At 41.6% G+C, this 17,193-nt stretch overlaps 1 long non-coding RNA gene across 1 annotated transcript in view; it reads right to left on the reverse strand.

Moving 5' to 3' along the window:
• Positions 1-17,193, reverse strand: part of LOC115582114 (uncharacterized) — a 52,801-nt gene continuing 35,608 nt past the window's right edge. The window contains exon 4 of the long non-coding RNA XR_003984136.1: positions 1-443. This is a non-coding gene — a long non-coding RNA (uncharacterized LOC115582114). The remainder of the gene's footprint in view (positions 444-17,193) is intronic.

Below are 17,193 nucleotides of genomic sequence, written 5' to 3' on the forward strand. Positions count from 1 at the left end.
AGAGAGAGAGAGAGAGAGAGAGAGCAGGGCAGCCGAGCGCCATTTTACACCCAGAGCCTCAGCAAAGCTATCTGACAGTCTGCCTGTGGCTGAGATTAGCCTCATCTATCCGGTGTCAGTGACGGTCGTGTCCAGAAAATCACAGCATAAACGGGTCTGACTGAGGTGTGAGTGTGTGTGTGCGTTTGTGTGTGAGAGAGAGAGACAGAGAGAGAGAGACAGAGAGACAGAGAGAGAGAGAGAGAGAGTGAGAGAGAGATGGGGTGGTCAGCTGATTACTCAGACAAACAGACTGAAATAGACTGCGGTGCTGCGGGAATGTGCGGGGAGGAGAGGGATGAATTGGGTTTCCATGTGACAGAAACAGAGCACACCTCAGTCTTCCCCGGCCGGGTCCACTTCCTGTCCCCGGTGTTCACACTCTGTCCTTCCATCAATCACACCTGCGTGAATTTACACACAAGTACACACACACACACACACACACACACACACACACACACACACACACACACACACACACACAAACACACACACACACACGAGGAGTATCAGAACAATAAGAACGCCCGCTCAGGCACGCACGCACGCGTACACACTCCTGTTGTCTCTGGGTATAAATAAGGCGGCCGATGCGCACGCACAGCCTTTATTTTTAAATTGTTATCAGCGCATAACCGGAGAGGGATTTCCCCCCTCACTCAACAAAATGAGATATCCATCAGTCCACAAAACTGACAAGTTCTCTAACAAAATGATTGATAGCACAAACTGGAGAGAAATCATGGCACTTTTTAAAGGTGAGGAGGCTCCTGGAATCACTGGCTGACAAAATGATTACACTCGCACAAAGTGGCTCGTGTAAATTTAAGAGGAATGACTGATGGACCTCGGTGGCCGTCGTTGTTATGAATGATATTGTGTTTTTTGGGAAGATTTCTTAGTCGTCTTACTTAACAGCAATCATATGCAGAATGAGGGGGCTGCTGGGAAATGTAAAGGTTGCGGTGAATGTGTGTGGACACAAATCTGAGGCTCATACTGTGAGTGTAATCCGATGGCCTCTAACACTATAATCACTATAGCAGACTACTTATCTCATTTTCAAATTAAACCACAGATGTAGGAGCTTGTTATTGTCGGTTTCTACTTTCATTAACACACTTTTAAACCTGTGGGGCTGTTAGAATTAACTTTTTTAAAATAGCTTATTTAAAAGAAGAGGTCGCTTATTCATATTTTGTGCCCGAATTAACTGAAAACAAACACTGGAGCGTCTCGTCTCTGTTTTCTCTGCGGCCCATTTGTAAAAAAAAAAAAAATGTCCGGCGGGACGGGGAGATGGAGATATCAGGAGCGATCGTATTTATGAGGCTTTCTGACAAATAGGCGCAGTTACGCTCCGCCGGCGCACTGCCTGTTTACATAGACCAGCTCCATTTCAGCGCCGGGCGTTTTATGGAGCGTGTACGTGCGTGTCTATTGACGTGCGTGAGCTTGAGCGTGTACGTGTGTGCGCGTGCGTGTGTGTGTGTGTGTGTGTGTGTGTTGTCCACAGATGGCCCTGATGACCTTGGAGAGGGTCACCTGTGAGGAGGTGACGCATCCCGGAGAGACAGAAAACGAACCAGAGAGCTTCGTGGACGCGGACAGCTCCGGTAAAAAAAAAAATAATAATAATAATAAAAATAAAAATAAAAGAATAAATCCTCCCAACACGTGAAGCTGCTGAAGTTTTGAAGGTGACTGCTTGATTTCCCCTCCTGCGTGTGGAAATGCCAACGTCCTGTACGCACCCCTGCCTCTCCCGGGCTCCCCCCCACCCCCCACCCTACGCGCTCTAACTGCCTATTATAGCTCACACTGGAGCGACCCGGAGTTATTTCCTACACAAATAAAGTGCCTTTGAAAGAGATTAGAGAAATATGTATGAATTTCGGCTTAATTTATTTGATCATTCCACATTACAAAGCAGCGTAGTGCTCAAATGTGATAACAAGTTTCCAGTTCCTTTCATTATGTAAGAGAAATTAGACCTCGATAGGGTTTCACTGGGGCGCAGTGGTCCCTCGGATGAAATGTAATTTGTGAGGAGAATTTGTTGTATCTGTCACAAATATTCCCAATTAGCTGCGTAATTATTTGAGGGTTTCTGCAATTACGGCTTAAACCGGTAAATTTGAAGCTGTGGCTGTCCCTAATTGGTCTAGATTTGATATTTTGCATATTTGCATAATGAGGAAATTGGGAGGAAATTGTGTTCATCCATTTGTGAAAAATTCTATGAATTTTATGAATCTGAAAGCCATCCCCTTGCGGTCGGTGACTTTGCCTCGGCTCCCAGAGGGAAGCGGGGCGGGGGCGCGCAGGGGCACGGTCACGTCTCCATGTGCGCTCCAGACGCACTGAGGGTGAACGCGAGAGCCTCGCAGCACCACTCTCTGCAGGAAATGTTGCAGAAATCAAAAGTGCTGGGGATCAAATATTATTTAAAAAAATAGATTTTGATTGCTATTCAGTCCAAGCCATAAAAGCACAATATCACCGCAGTGGGATGTATGAGAGTATACATTTGTGATGGAATCTGCTTTCTGCTTCTGTTCGCTGATTTATGAAACATTAGCAGGAGGGCCGCCGTTATCTTCTTCATTTTCCACCAGTTAGCAAACAATATGGCTGTATGGGTTTTTATTAAGAAGTCTTTGATTTTGTCATTAGGTTTATATTAGATAATTCATCCAGATTGGTCTGTGAGACTTAATTATGCATTATCACAGTGTGCTGATTGATATTGAGAAAGCTAAGTGTTCTATGTAATTGGTAATAAAGAAGGTAATTTTAGAAATTTGTCCAATCAGTAATGATTATGAGCCTGTGAGTAGGTAATGATGTTAACCCTAGTTGCCTCTTACACAGTCCACTTCTAGCATATCAAATATTAAATATAATAAGCTGGACAAAAAGAGGAAATGCCCTGCTCACACACATTAACATTATTAGAAATATTTTCACTTCCTAAAGGGAATTTAGAAAATGAGTGCGAGAGGCCGGAGCCCAGGTGGAGTCAGAGGCTTCACCTCTGAGGTGTTTCTCAGACAGACATGAAGGCAGCACCTGGTTATAGTGCTGGTCGAGTGTGTGTTCTCCTGATGTGTGAGGGCTGTAGCCCGCTGAGAGCCGTATATCAGAAAGCAGTAAAAGAGAGACGCTAAGAGCACTGATGAATGTCTGAGAGATAGATGTGTTAAGTGACCTTGGTACATTACACTCTCCTTCAAAGCCCCGAGCAATGAAGATTAGTATAGTCTTATCTTGCCATGCCAAGTGTGCTTGTGTGTACATGTGTGTGTGTTTGTAATCTATTGCCTGTATCTGAGCCACTTATCCAACACTATATAGATATTTGAATAATAGCACTTGAGTATAAATGTGTCTACAGGTCCGGTCTCTTTCAAATTATTTATCTATGTTTTCCCTTTTATTTACAAATCTGTATGAATAAGTTGAATTCTGTACTTATAATTGAAATATGTTATTCAAATTTGAAAAGTGAGTTCTCCATTGTTAGTTCCTGATGTAACTAACAATGCTTTTTTTTTTTTCATTTTAACATCAGTTACTGTGCAGATCATTTTTTCCATCGATTAATACATTTTTAAGTCTATGAAATGTCAACAACAGTGTAAAAATGTGTCAAAGCAGCTTCCTTAAATGTCGTCTCTTGTCTGAGAAACAGTCCAAAACCCAAATATATTAAATTTAGAAACAGAAAAAATGAGCAAATCTTATATCTGATAAGCTGGAGCCAAAAGATGTCTGGCTTCATAAATGAATGAAATGAATATTTAATTACCAAAATAAATTTTTTGATTAACTTCTGCCCACTGGACTATTTGGTTCAAACAGGGCCGGATGAAATGAACAGGCTAATCGGGGCTGTATTTATTCACCCCCACCCCCACCCCCCTAAATGCACATTTTGATATTTGGTAAACAAGCAAAATGACTTAAATGCCACATGATTATTACCATACTCATTCATTTAGTTTATATCTCAGCTTATCTATTCATATTTCAGTGTTAACACAAAGGTCTAGTTAACGATGTGTGTTTGAAAATGACAAGATAAATACAGAAAAATTGAAGTAAAGTTTAATAATGGTGATTCTTTAAGATTTTAAAAATATTTCTAAATGTATGTTAGACATTATTTGAAGTAGGCAGTTATTTTCTCCTCTGTCAGTCCCCCTCGTGGCGATAAGGCTCTAGGAATGCACCTAGAAAGCCTAGATGCTGTCCACGTAGCAGCTCTGTTCTAATGTTAATTCAATTCTATCTTAATTGCAGGATAATATTCCCCCACAACAAGACAGTAGTTCTCTACAAAAGTGACAACAAAGCTTGTCAGCATACAGTTTCTGTTTCAACATAAGAAAATTTTGCTGGTGGGGAGTAACATTTGGATTGGTCAGCAGAGACCCTGAATTACTGCGACGGTCGAGGGAAGAAAGCGAGCCAAAAACAAACACAATCATGTTGATTTATGGGAGGGACAGCATACAAAATATCCTTCTTTAATATTCACAGGCAGCTCGTAAAATAGGCTGCATAATAATTTCACCATTTCATGGGATATTAGACCATAATGACCACAGTCCACCCCTCTACACCCCGCAGCCCTACAGGCTACACACACATACAGATATACACCTCAACCCCTGGGCAGACCAGTGTCGGGGCTAATTTATAGGTGAAAATGAAAGGCGAGCTTAATGTAATGGCTCCTTACAGCCGGGAGATATTATTCGCACCATCACTCCATGGGTTCAAGAAAGGAGGAAGATTTGGAAACAAGAAGGGAGCGGCGATTAAAGATGAGAGCAGGTCAAGTGAGAGAGAGAGAGAGACAGGGAGAGGGAGAGAGAGAGAGAGAAAGAGAGAGAGAGTGAGAGAGAGAGAGAGAGAGAGAGAGAGAGAGAGAGACTAAACACATCAACACAGGGATTGGAGGGCTCACAGCACACATTCTGTTTTTTTTTTCTTTCGTTTTTTTTTTTCTTTTTATCCCCGGGAAAAAACAACAGCAGCCATGAATGTGTTCCCAATGAATCTACAACTACAAGCCTGAACAAATAGAATCACACACACACACAAACACAGCAGCAACAACAGCAGCAGCAGCTGAAACTGGCGTATTCTACTCTTTGAGTTAATGGGAATAAAATACCTCAGTGGATGAGTGCAGATGTGTTTGATACAAATAGTCATTTTCCTATTTGCTGCCTCATTGGGCATGATGAATGATGGAAGTCATGGAGGCGGTGTGATAAATGGCAGCACCTTGGCTCTACTGCATGGCCTATTGATTCTCCTTCTTTATTACCCCTCCAACCCAGCTGGCTGCTCTGCCCCCCCCCCCCCCCCCCCCTTCTCTGTCTCTCTCAACACACACACATACACACACACACACACACACACACATACACACACACACATACATTCAGTGCTTGCAGACAAACAAATACACACGTGCATGCAGCCATGTGCTCAGTGAATACACACACACACACACAAAACATGCAACACATGCACATTTGGGGATGCACAGAGCGAGGGAAGGCGAGAAAAAGAGGCAAAGAAAAAAGTGGAGGAAGGGTGAAGGGAGCGTAGCAGAACTGTGTTTTTCATATTTATGGTTTAACAAAGCCATGAGACGGAAATCCGCATCCAGAGGGTGAGAGGCAAACCCAAACATCGAGGAAATCCAAACATACAGACGACTCAATTAAAGTGCTTTTGTGAAGGTGATTCAATCTTCCTGAAATTGTTTGGTTCATTTATAAATTCCAAGCTGTCAAAGATGGAATAGTTTGATGAGGGATTGGCCTGTGTGTACAACGCCATCAGTCACACAGACAAAGCGGGCAGGATAAATCAGTAATATGACCATCTACTGAGCTCTTCATCACGAGGTAATGAGGGTAATATCCTCCTCTGCGCGGTTACATTGCAGCCCGTTTAAGATAGACAAACAGACGAGCCCAGACTGCCTCTATTCACACACTGAAAACACTGATACAGAGACACGAGTGTGAAGTCGACGAGTAACGTCTGAGCAGCGGTGACAGGCGTTTTTCTCTGCGACGACGAGAGGACGACTTCCTGTCGGACAGCAGGAAGTGACACAGGTCAGAGGGAATGAGGTGAGAGGACTGTGAGAGACAGATCAAGGAAATGTCTCCATCATCGCTGTCATACAAAAGAAAAGAAAAAAACACCAGCAGTCTATTTTGTGTGAGTGTGAAGAAACAGAGTGATCAAACTGCGCTGACCTCTCAGAGTTCAATTTACCTGCTGCATCTCCTTGACCTTGAACCGCAGAGATAATAATTCAGGGTCCTGGGCAGCTGATAAATGGTTTGTGTGTGCGTGTGTGCATGTGCCTGCGCCTGTGTGAGTGTGTGTGTCTTCATATCTAATTCAGCAAAACGGAAAAACAAATGGAGAGGGAGTGAGCTAGACAAACAGAGGCAAAGCACACGCGCACACACACACACACACACACACACACACACACACACACACACACACACACACACACTTGATCAAAAACACACCTGCTACCACTAATCTGTGTTGTGTAATGTAACAGAAATTGCTGTTTTTCAATTAAGATCAACTTTGTTCCACTAGGCTGCAGAATAATAGAATCTTTTTTGGTCTGTGGTCTCGTTCGACGTTTGCATTATTTTGTTTTTTAGTTTTTCATTATTTGGTTCTAACTGTCGGCACAGCTGTGGTTAAATATGGTGGTTCACTATATTTAATGTGTTTTGCTAGTATTGTTTTGAAAATATACCTTTTATATAAGTGGTATGGCTTTACTAATGGTTAAGTAACAATTTACTTATGCTTTTTATATCAGAAGACATTATAAAGAACAAGTTCTGGGTTGCCAGGTTGGGAAAAAGCATATTTTATAATATAATAATATATAATGCTTAAAAAAAAACACTGCAGTCCTGCAAAAAGTCCTGTAATGGAAACATTTACTAATTTAAAAAGGAAGTACATTTTTTATGAACATCATCAGTAAATAAATAATTTACAATTAAGTTCACTGTTAACAAACAATGGATTGCATCATAAACCTTATATTAAATAACTGTAAAGGTTTATAAACATCAGATGCAAATCTATAATCACCATCCCAAATTCTGTTTTCAGATGAACTACAAAGTAAATCAACATCAGTTAACTTCACAATAACCCCTTTCTTAAATAATGATTTATAAACCATTTCATTGTTTGTTAAGAGTGAAATGACTATTTATTCATGTGTGAATAACTATAAATTTACCATCTACAAATGATGGTTTTCAGTGAAAGTTATTCAAAGTATCAAGAGTAAAGCTGTAGTACTCATAATGTATAAAAACAGCTCCTATGACATATTGTATTCTTCAGTTATTATTAAGGATGTATTAATGTGTGAACAGTATTGTACCCGTTATTGACCATGATACACTGTGAATAACAGTGCATCGAATTTTATAAGCTCATCATGTTCAGTAAATCTGTACAATAACATTGAAGCTGTGGAGTAACTGTAGTGGATTGAAAACTATACAGTTTCTTCTGATCTATAGTTGACTAGAAGTATAAAGTAGCATGAAATGGTAATCTATACTGACAATTGTTCTCAGGTTCAGTTAATGAACTTATTCCACCACTAAAATGATTTAAAAAAAGGTATTTTACAAAAATGATCAATCTGCTGACGGAGGATGAACAGAAACAAAACTTATCTATATTGCATTTCTAATTATTTATCAACCATTAATAAAATATATCACAGCAACACTAGAAACTGGTAATTTTATAGTCAAAATAATATATGTCTTTACAGAAGATATTATAACTATTGACAAATACAGGTATATCAGTCACCCTTTGCATCTATACAGCTACATTGTTGTGTGTTGTTAACCATTTATTGCAAAGTTAAATATTTTCCTTTTATAACGTAACTTCACAAATATTGTTTATACTGTAAATAGGATATGACAACAGGGGTCAACACAGCCTTGTGGGGTCAGTCCACCAAAGATTTTCACACATGTGTGCGCGTGCGTGTGTGTGTGTATGTGTATGTGTATGTGTATGTGTGTGTGTGTGTGTGTGAGTGTGTGTGTGTGTGTGTGTAGGTAGCATGTGCATGTACATGTGCAGGCTTGATGGCTTCCACCTCACGCTCCCTGCTTTAAAAGTCCATTTGGACTCCTGCCTACAATCACCTTCTCGTCGTCGCTGTGGTAACGGAGCCAGGCCTAATTAGTATGCATTATCAATTAACAAACTTAATAGCCGGCAGATTGATTAGATCCTCAGTTATAGGGGCAGAACTCAGGCGAAACATGGAATGAAAAATAATCATACACTCAGGCCGGCATGCCCGCTCTCCCTAACTCTCTCTCTCACTCACACACACACAGCTACAAACACACACACACACACACACACACACACACACACACACACACACACACACACACACACACACACACACACACACACAGCAGCTCACTAACCTTCTCCTCCTCCTCACTTGTGTAATTACTGTATGCATATGGCGGTGAGTGGATTGGGAATGAGGCAGTGTGAGGTTTTAAATAAACCTTCAGCTTATAATGAGGCAGGCCGCCATGGCTAGTTTAGCTCTGATTGTGCTCCACTCTAATGAATGACAAACCTTGTTCACTGCACATGCATGCACACACACACACACACAAACACGGAAACAACAGTTAACTGTGTATAAATAGGATAAAGACGTGTGCAGAAATGTATAAGCTGCATCTTTCCCTCCCACATACATTCACAGTGTACATACAGTATTCAAACACAGGGAGACAAACACACAAACTCAAAACCACACACACACACACACGCTGAGGATGTAATCAGGCGTTAGGTTTACCCTCCTATCAGTCTAATGGAGGTTAATGAATGATTAGGTCTAATAATTTTAGAGTGGAGCTCCAGCATAACCACGCGATGCATCAAACGCTGAGCAGAGTGGGAGCTTCAGCAGCAACAAGAAAACAAACTCACCATCAGTGTTGCGATGGTGACACAAAAAAGAAAGCCATAAAATGATCACAACACTTAGAAAAAATGCCACCTCGTCCTGATCTCTTGCTTGTGCTGTTCGTGGTGCTGAAAGAGTAAATAAGACGCTGGTTAAATACAGTCAGGTAATACTGTATAGATTGTGTTTTCTGTTCGAATAAACTAACATATCAGTTTGAACGGACACAAGCAGGGAATCAGACGCAAGAGGGAAGTAAGCCTGGAGTTTATCGAAAGCGTTACACATTTTACACCTTTAATCATATTTCTTTCTTTGAGTAAAACAGTATTGCTAATTTTCCTCAAAAATGTCTTCGTCTATCATACAGTCTCCCAATGACAGTATGATGTGTTTCATAACAAATGTACAAGTCGCTGTCAAATTCAGAGAACATAATGTGCCCAAGTTAAAACAAAAATAAATAAATGTCTGATGAAACTACCATAGAAGATAAGCAGAACTGTTCCTCCAGTTAATCCTAATTCAAATGTCATTGTCAGTCACTGGATTATAATTTCGTAAGGGTCTCGACAAAACAACTAAGAGAATCTCAAGAATACAACCCACAGTTAAGCAGGGGTATTTATAAATGCCGATAACTCAGTGCATCTTGGGATACTGGTGTTGAGGCAGCAGTGGGGGTGATATTTGTTTCCTTCCTGAGCACTGGCTACTATATGCAGGACTATAGGCCCAGTATAGAACCAGTGACCTACCACATCAGTGAAAGGCCAATTCATGGGCATTAAAATGCAAACGCGCGCATATTTCAAAGTGTTAAATTTTATGAAGCATTTAAAGCACCATCCCTCCAGTAGTAAATCCTAATGGTCTTATTTCCTATTCATAATATTCATACTCGCCACCTCTAAGCAGTGACATTAAAAATGTTTGCATCTCCACCAACTTAGAGGTTGAAATTAAACTGAGTTTGGCAGCGAAGACACATACATATTTACACACAGACACAAACGCACACACAGACACACACACATACACAGTGTGACTTTAGTGCAGATGTGCGCCTGGTCTCCTCTGCTGCATTGTGGCCCAGTTTGCAGCCATCTCCCTCTGATGTATAACTCGTTGTCCAAGCCTTAATGTTGATTTATTATCCATCCATAAATTAGAAAAATATGTTTGAGAATTCCGTGGCGCAGCCAGGCTCTGCGGACCGTCTGGGGATTGGCTGACGTGTCAGAGGCGCATATTGGCTCGCCAGGCAGCCTTTTGTTTCCCTGCACCAGCAGGCATTTAATGAGTGCTGATGGCTTAAGGTAAATGTGTTAGGACAGACAGCAACAACAGCCACAAAAACAGCCCGCTACATGGGAGAGATGTAGGGCCCCTCAAAAGCAGAAACCAGCTCCTTCTCCTCACAGATGCATATTAAACAACAACAACGTGATTTTCATTACAAATCATTTGGCTCCATTTTCAAATAAAGTTTCATAAGCAGCTGGTGACTATAAACTTCATGAGCAGTGTCTTTACACTACCTTAAAGACTGCCTTACTAATTTTACAAAGCTTCAGCCCTCCATTCAGCAGTTCAATAAAATGCCTCTCCAGAGCCAACTCATCATATTAGCTCCTGTTTCAGCGGTATGCAAGCCTATTTTTCTCTTATCCTGCTATTATCGAATAAGGTTGATTATTACTGGTGATGATTCTCCAGCCGCTCCTGGCTGACTTGTGTACCGACATACATACTAATTTCTAATAAAGCCTCAGACATCTCTGGGGGTAACATGTTGCAGCACAAGCCAGACTGTGCCACAGCCCTATCAGAAATGTTTTTGTTCTGTTGGCATTAATCACAGAAGTAATCACAGGTCAAGGTTTAATTTTGTGACATAAAAAGCTGCCATGATGTACGGCGGGAGCATCATTCCCCATTTATCCAGAACAGCCTCTATCTCTGCGAGACACACTGTACAGTGCATAATCAACACACTGAGACAGAAACATCATTGTCATCTTGTCTTGAGCTGACACTGTCACTTCATTGTCATGGCTGTTAGGTCTGCTGTGCTGATGTCCTGCTCTACTGTTTATGTTACAGATGTTGCAGTAATCAGAGCAGCAGCGTGTGAAGGACTCAGCCTGCAACCCTGACCAGCATCACGCCTGCAAAGGTCATTTTGGAAATGCTGGATGATGGTGATGGCTGGGATAGAATGAGACATGGTTCCACTGAGATAACCCATTTTTCTCACATTGATACCACCGCCATCAGTGGCTCTTTAACACCTTTAGATGCTCATTTTTCTCTGCCACACCCTTAAACACACAAAAATGAACAGCTTTACAATAACTAAATGAAATGACTTTTAACATTAACATTTTTTAGAACTGTACTAGCTACCTGAACTTTAAGTATGTTTTTGTTCTTTTGAAAAATTCTAAGCCACACGTGATAAAGAAAAAGGAAATCGCAACCTGAATGTATGAAGTTCACATGTGAAAATGTACATTTCTTTCGTATGTGAAGAAGCCAATCACTTGCAAAAAAATGTGTTATAATTTTAGTTCCCATGAAAGCATAGGAGCATTTGAAGTTCACGTGAGAAGGTGTACATTTCTTGTGTGGACATTTTCATTTATATATGGTGAAAAGGAAAATCCCTTGTGAAAATGTACATTTTTTATGTGAAAATTTCGATTCACATGTGAAAAAATCATTATCATTATATTAAAAAATACAATAACGTATGAATGTATGTAATCACATATAAAAATGTAAATCCATTCTGTGGAAACCTGAAAAAAGACAATCACAAGTGAAGACATCGAATTCACATATAACATTGTGATTTTTTCAAGTTCACATGTGACATTCGTACAATATCACCAATTAAGCTAATTGTGTTGGACAATAATTTACGAACAGTACGGCACTAATGTTTGCTCAATGTTTGTTCATAATTCATCACCATGTCTTAATCATCTTGTTAGAATTTTGAACCAATTACAGCACTTGTCACAACATTAGCTGGCCAGTTTACTCGCAAAATGGCTCCCCCCATTAGCCGGTATCTTGAATGCCTTTCCTCATCGAGAAAACGATGAATCTTTCTCCTAGAAATCCATATCAGTCAGGACACAATTGCTGTTTTGATGCCAGCCTGGGTTTGTGGAAACAACTGCTGCACTTTTGAGGGGTGAGAAAATGATGCCTGCGAGGCACACTTATTGTCCGTCAGCGGGGTTAGCTATGTCTCAGTCTGAGCATTTATCCTGGGCCATAATGGGGTGCTGAGTTGCTGGTGGCGGCCATTGTTTAATGATCTCCTTGGGCTCTGGGAGTAAACTACTGCGGTAATCAGAAGGGTAAACTCAGCTATATTTCAATTTGGAGAGCCGCTCTTCCGTTCAGAGAGGCCGCTCTGAGACGATAAATAATAGGACTATTTAGCCTATCCCACAGGCTGCCTCTCTGACACCTACCCAAACACACACACACACACACACACACACACACACACACACATATAAGTCAGCCTATAACAATTCACATCCCTTCCATAAATCAGCCCCACTAAAAGCTGGTGATTAGCGACATCATTTAGCTCCTAAAACCCAAACAGCGACAACTGTTTCCTTCCCTGTTTTAGGGAGAAGATGGAGAGATGCACAGATGGTAAATTGGTTGGAGGGGGGTGAACTGTAGCTGGATGACTGGACTTGGGGATGTAGAATAAATTCAATGCAGATTTCAGTTGTGGAGTTGAGATTATTTGGGCCATTTGTTGTGGTCAGTGACGTTTTTGACCTTGTAGATTATGACATCATGTCGCCGGGGAGATAAGTGTGTCCATTAAAATGAGGACTTTGTTGTTTATAAAAGGTCAATAAGGTTTTTTTCTCAGGAGAGTTAAAAACAGTACTTCCTTTAATTCTATGATATCTGTACTTTAATTCTGAACAGCAATTAAATGTATGTTTACTTCTCATAATGACATTAGATGGAAAAAGACTTTTCCTCTTCCTTATTTCTACAGATGAACAAATAGACCTCACATAAAAAAAAAATGTTACTGTTAAAAAAACATCTTAAGTGAGTAAATTTCACTTTGTTTTACTTTTCCACATATATCGCTATATATCATACCATATATATCATTATCTTTATTACATTATCATATCTATTAATGCTCAAATTGAATTTAAATAAGCAAACATTCAATTGAATATGTTAGTTTGCTCATCCACGGGTGTCAAATAAGCAGTTGATGTGAATCTTTTTTTTTTGTTGTGTACACTTGTGTTCCGTGCTGGTCCTCGCATCATTCCTGGCTCCATTTTTGTTCATTTAAAAAGCTGTTTTCTCGTGATATATGGACAACTGCCCTGCAATATTCCTCTACTTATGTTCTTATCAGGGGCTCAGTGAGCTCTTATGATGATTTTTTTTTTTTTATCATCTGCACATCAGCGGTGAAAGCAATTTTCAAATTACGGGCGGCCACTGCTGCAGCTTGAAACACTCGTCCCGTTTTTCTGTGCTGGAGAATGTCATGGTGAGAAGTGAAAGCACGTTGAAAACAAAACGAGAAACAGTTGACGGTGCCATGCTGTGCTTTGTGAATGCTGTATAAGAAACAAAAGAATAAATAATAAAGGAGTATTTATATCTTTAAACTTCAACTGCAATTTCTCTTTCTTTTAGTTTCAGACAGTTCTTCAAGATGGACCTTTAAGCTTTAACAACAGGAATGTTAATTTTAATTGACCTATACTTGGAACAAAATATGGTCAGTTAATGGACTAAAGAGAGATAGAAACATTTTCCAGTCAATAATATCCTCATCCTTCAAACCAGTGATTTACAAGCACCAATAAAAATCAAACAGATTAAGCGACCTAACCCAACAATTTTCTCATCTAACATCCTGCAGCACTGTTCTGCTGGTCTCAGTGGAGAAGGATCAGACGTGTGTCTGATGATGGCTTCCTAAAGAGCTTCAATTAATGGCCTGTCACTTATCATTAGAACCGCTGAAAGGCGGGACGCCGGGGAGCACGATGCAAACAAAGGCACGTTTTAGAACGTCAATTCTAAAAGCACCATCGACTCCTCTATTCTAGCCGGCCGGCCTCTGAGGCCCTCGTCCCTGCTGGCCCCGAGCCCGGCTGTCTCTCCTGGGGGATTAGAGGGATCTGGAGAAATTAGCCGTTTGGATGACAAGTGGAGGCCAAAGGACGAGCGGGTGTTAATGTCCCCTTTTACGGGAACAAAAGCAGTGGGGATTTTAAATAACACGTCTCCAACGCCGCCTGCGTCCACTCCAGTCACAGTGTGTGTGCGGTAGGTTCCTCGGCGGCGTTAATTGATTGAAATCGTGTGCTAGCAGAAGGAATTGGTGTGTCTGATAGCCTACATCGGCCTGCATCTGCGGCTCAGAAATCCAGCTCATTTTAATTTTTTTCATGACTGGTGCCAGTTAAAAAGCAAACACTCACCCAAATCATTGTCATTTCCTCAACAATATCTCCAAAACTGAATTAGATTTAAAAGAAATGTTTCTATTAGGGGCTAAAGGTGCAATATGTCAACATTCACTTGAAGCCGCACAATTCCTAATGCATGGCATGGCACAAGCAAGGTTGTTTACTCTTCATTACTGTTTCAGACAGAGGCAGGGAGATCCTCAAAGAGAACATCCACAACAACATCCTCTTGACTGGGGCTCTGCAGTGCTGCTTTTGTCCATTACGCTTGGCCTCCTCATTGACAGCCAATAAATCATTCATTTAGAGGCAAAGCAGGGAGAGAATCAAACAGCCATTTCAGAGCCTGAGGCCTTTCACTGTAGTGGCTGCTGCAGGCCACAGATATAATGTAGAGTGGCTAGGCTGCAGGCGGGTGGAAGGGCTCTTAAGAGACAGGAGCGCATTGTTTGGAGAGACGGGAAACGCCGCTCTCATTAGACCTGGAGCTGAAAACCAACCTGAAAGGCCTGCTTCAATTTACCTGCCCTGTGCTTGGAATAAATCACCCCAGTGTGTGTGTGTGTGTGTGTGTGTGAGAGAGAGGCATGCACACTTACAAACACATGAACAACTGCCAACACCCCCCCCCCCCCACACACACACACACACACACACACAGACACACACACACACACACACACACACACACACTTACAAAGAGCTTTATACATGCCTCTTCAGGTTTAGAGTTGTTTTAGCGCAGCGCTTGTTAAAGGTAAAACCTTTTACCTCTCTGCCTGCAATGGTCCTTTTATTAAGGTGCTTTCTCATTCAAATCAGAATCACAATTAAGCCTGTCCTGACTAGTGCTTTTATTTCCTCTTCTCTGTTCTGTAGATTTGAGTACTGCACAAAGCGACTCGAAGCTCGTGCACCAGTGAGACCGGCCGCTGCACCCCAGAGCCGCTTTCGGGGCAGATGAATTTATACAGAGATAGTGTCATTTCAACAGGAATATTGCTGGAAAAGGATTTGGATCATTTTGAGCTCAGATTTAAGTCTTTGGCCTGTCGCCATGCTGAATTTCACCAGAGCCAAAAGCTCACTCAGCGCAGCCAAAGTAAAGAGAATCTAATACTTTACACCAGGTAGTCAGGCACAGCAGGTTACACTCTGTGACAAATTCCAACACACACTGAGACAAAAGAAAAGAGAAAAAAAAGGGAATAAATTACACAGTCACTGATGTAAAGACCAGAAAAAGTAATTGACACAGCGCAAGAGTGGATTGTTGGAAGAGGACGCAGACAGGAGGCAAGCTTGGAAAAAGTGAGAATGGAAAGCAGGAAGCGGCAGAAATGTGGCGTCCAAGAATACTTAAATGCGGACGAGTCCCTCCTTGTCTCTGCTAATGACATGCTCGTCAAAGCCAGACGGAAGAACCTGCTCCACCAAGCCTGTCACAACACACACATACAGTCAACACATCTGTGTTTACGTGAGTGTGCCGGGGGGGATTCTCACATTGCCGCTCTGTCAGGGCGTGAGGTCCCACTGAGAGGTGATAAATCTCCTCCTGCCTGTCAGAGAGTGCTGGCACTGCATCCTCACACACACAAAGCAACCAAAACCTCTACTTGGGTCACTTTCGCATCCCTTTCCCTCCTGATTTCTGCGTTTCTTCTTCGCTTACTTTCTCATCCATTTGTCCCCTTAGCCTGCTGTGCCTCCGGCAGCATTCAAAATTAAGGTGTCACACTGGAGCCGATGGATTACACACACACACAGACACACACACACACACACACACACACACACACACACACACACACACACACACACACACACACACACACACACACAGCTCATAAATGAGGTGAAATGGAATCAGACTCTGATTGAATGGCTGCTTGAAAAACTGTGTTCTGTCCATAAGCACTACACTCCGTTTCAGCCTGTATCGATCTGTGCGTGTTATTTGCTCTGAAGTGAAAAGTACATACATGTTTGGACTAAAGACAGAGTCTTTGTCGCTCCGACTGCTGACAGGAAACAGCAGGTGATAGAGCAACATCATGAAAGGAACGGCCGGCCATTAAACTGGCAATAAGCACCTCTGAAATGGGTGCCTCACAAAACACTTAAGTCTGTTTGATACATGAACATCGAGTCATGTCAGACAATAAAGTGTCCGTGCAACAGACACTCAAACGGACGGGGGGTAAATATATTTGTTTGGGTTCGCACTGTGCAGACTACATCTCCGGTTGTTATTGCAGCTGGAAACAAAACTTTTGCTCCAAATTGGCTTTAAAAAGACATCATAAAACTGTCTCTCCATCTTTCATCGCCTCTCCTCGTCTTCTCCTTCCGTCTCCTCTTTGTGACTTTAGCTCTAAAGCAGAGGAGAGTGTCAGCGAGCGTTCTGTTTGATTCAGTGCTATCTAACCTTGCTTTATGAAAGCATTAAATTGATGGTTCCAGACCAGCCCAGAGAAAATGCACATAAAACTGAGACTAACTGAGAGATAATAGTCCTCGTAAACTGGCCTAAGAGCTCTATAACTCACAACGTCCTCAACTTGTTCCGTCTTACACAGCATGAGCTGTCGCATCCAAAATACT

The sequence above is a fragment of the Sparus aurata genome, chromosome 5 (genome assembly GCF_900880675.1).
Source record: "Sparus aurata chromosome 5, fSpaAur1.1, whole genome shotgun sequence".
Taxonomy (NCBI): domain Eukaryota; kingdom Metazoa; phylum Chordata; class Actinopteri; order Spariformes; family Sparidae; genus Sparus; species Sparus aurata.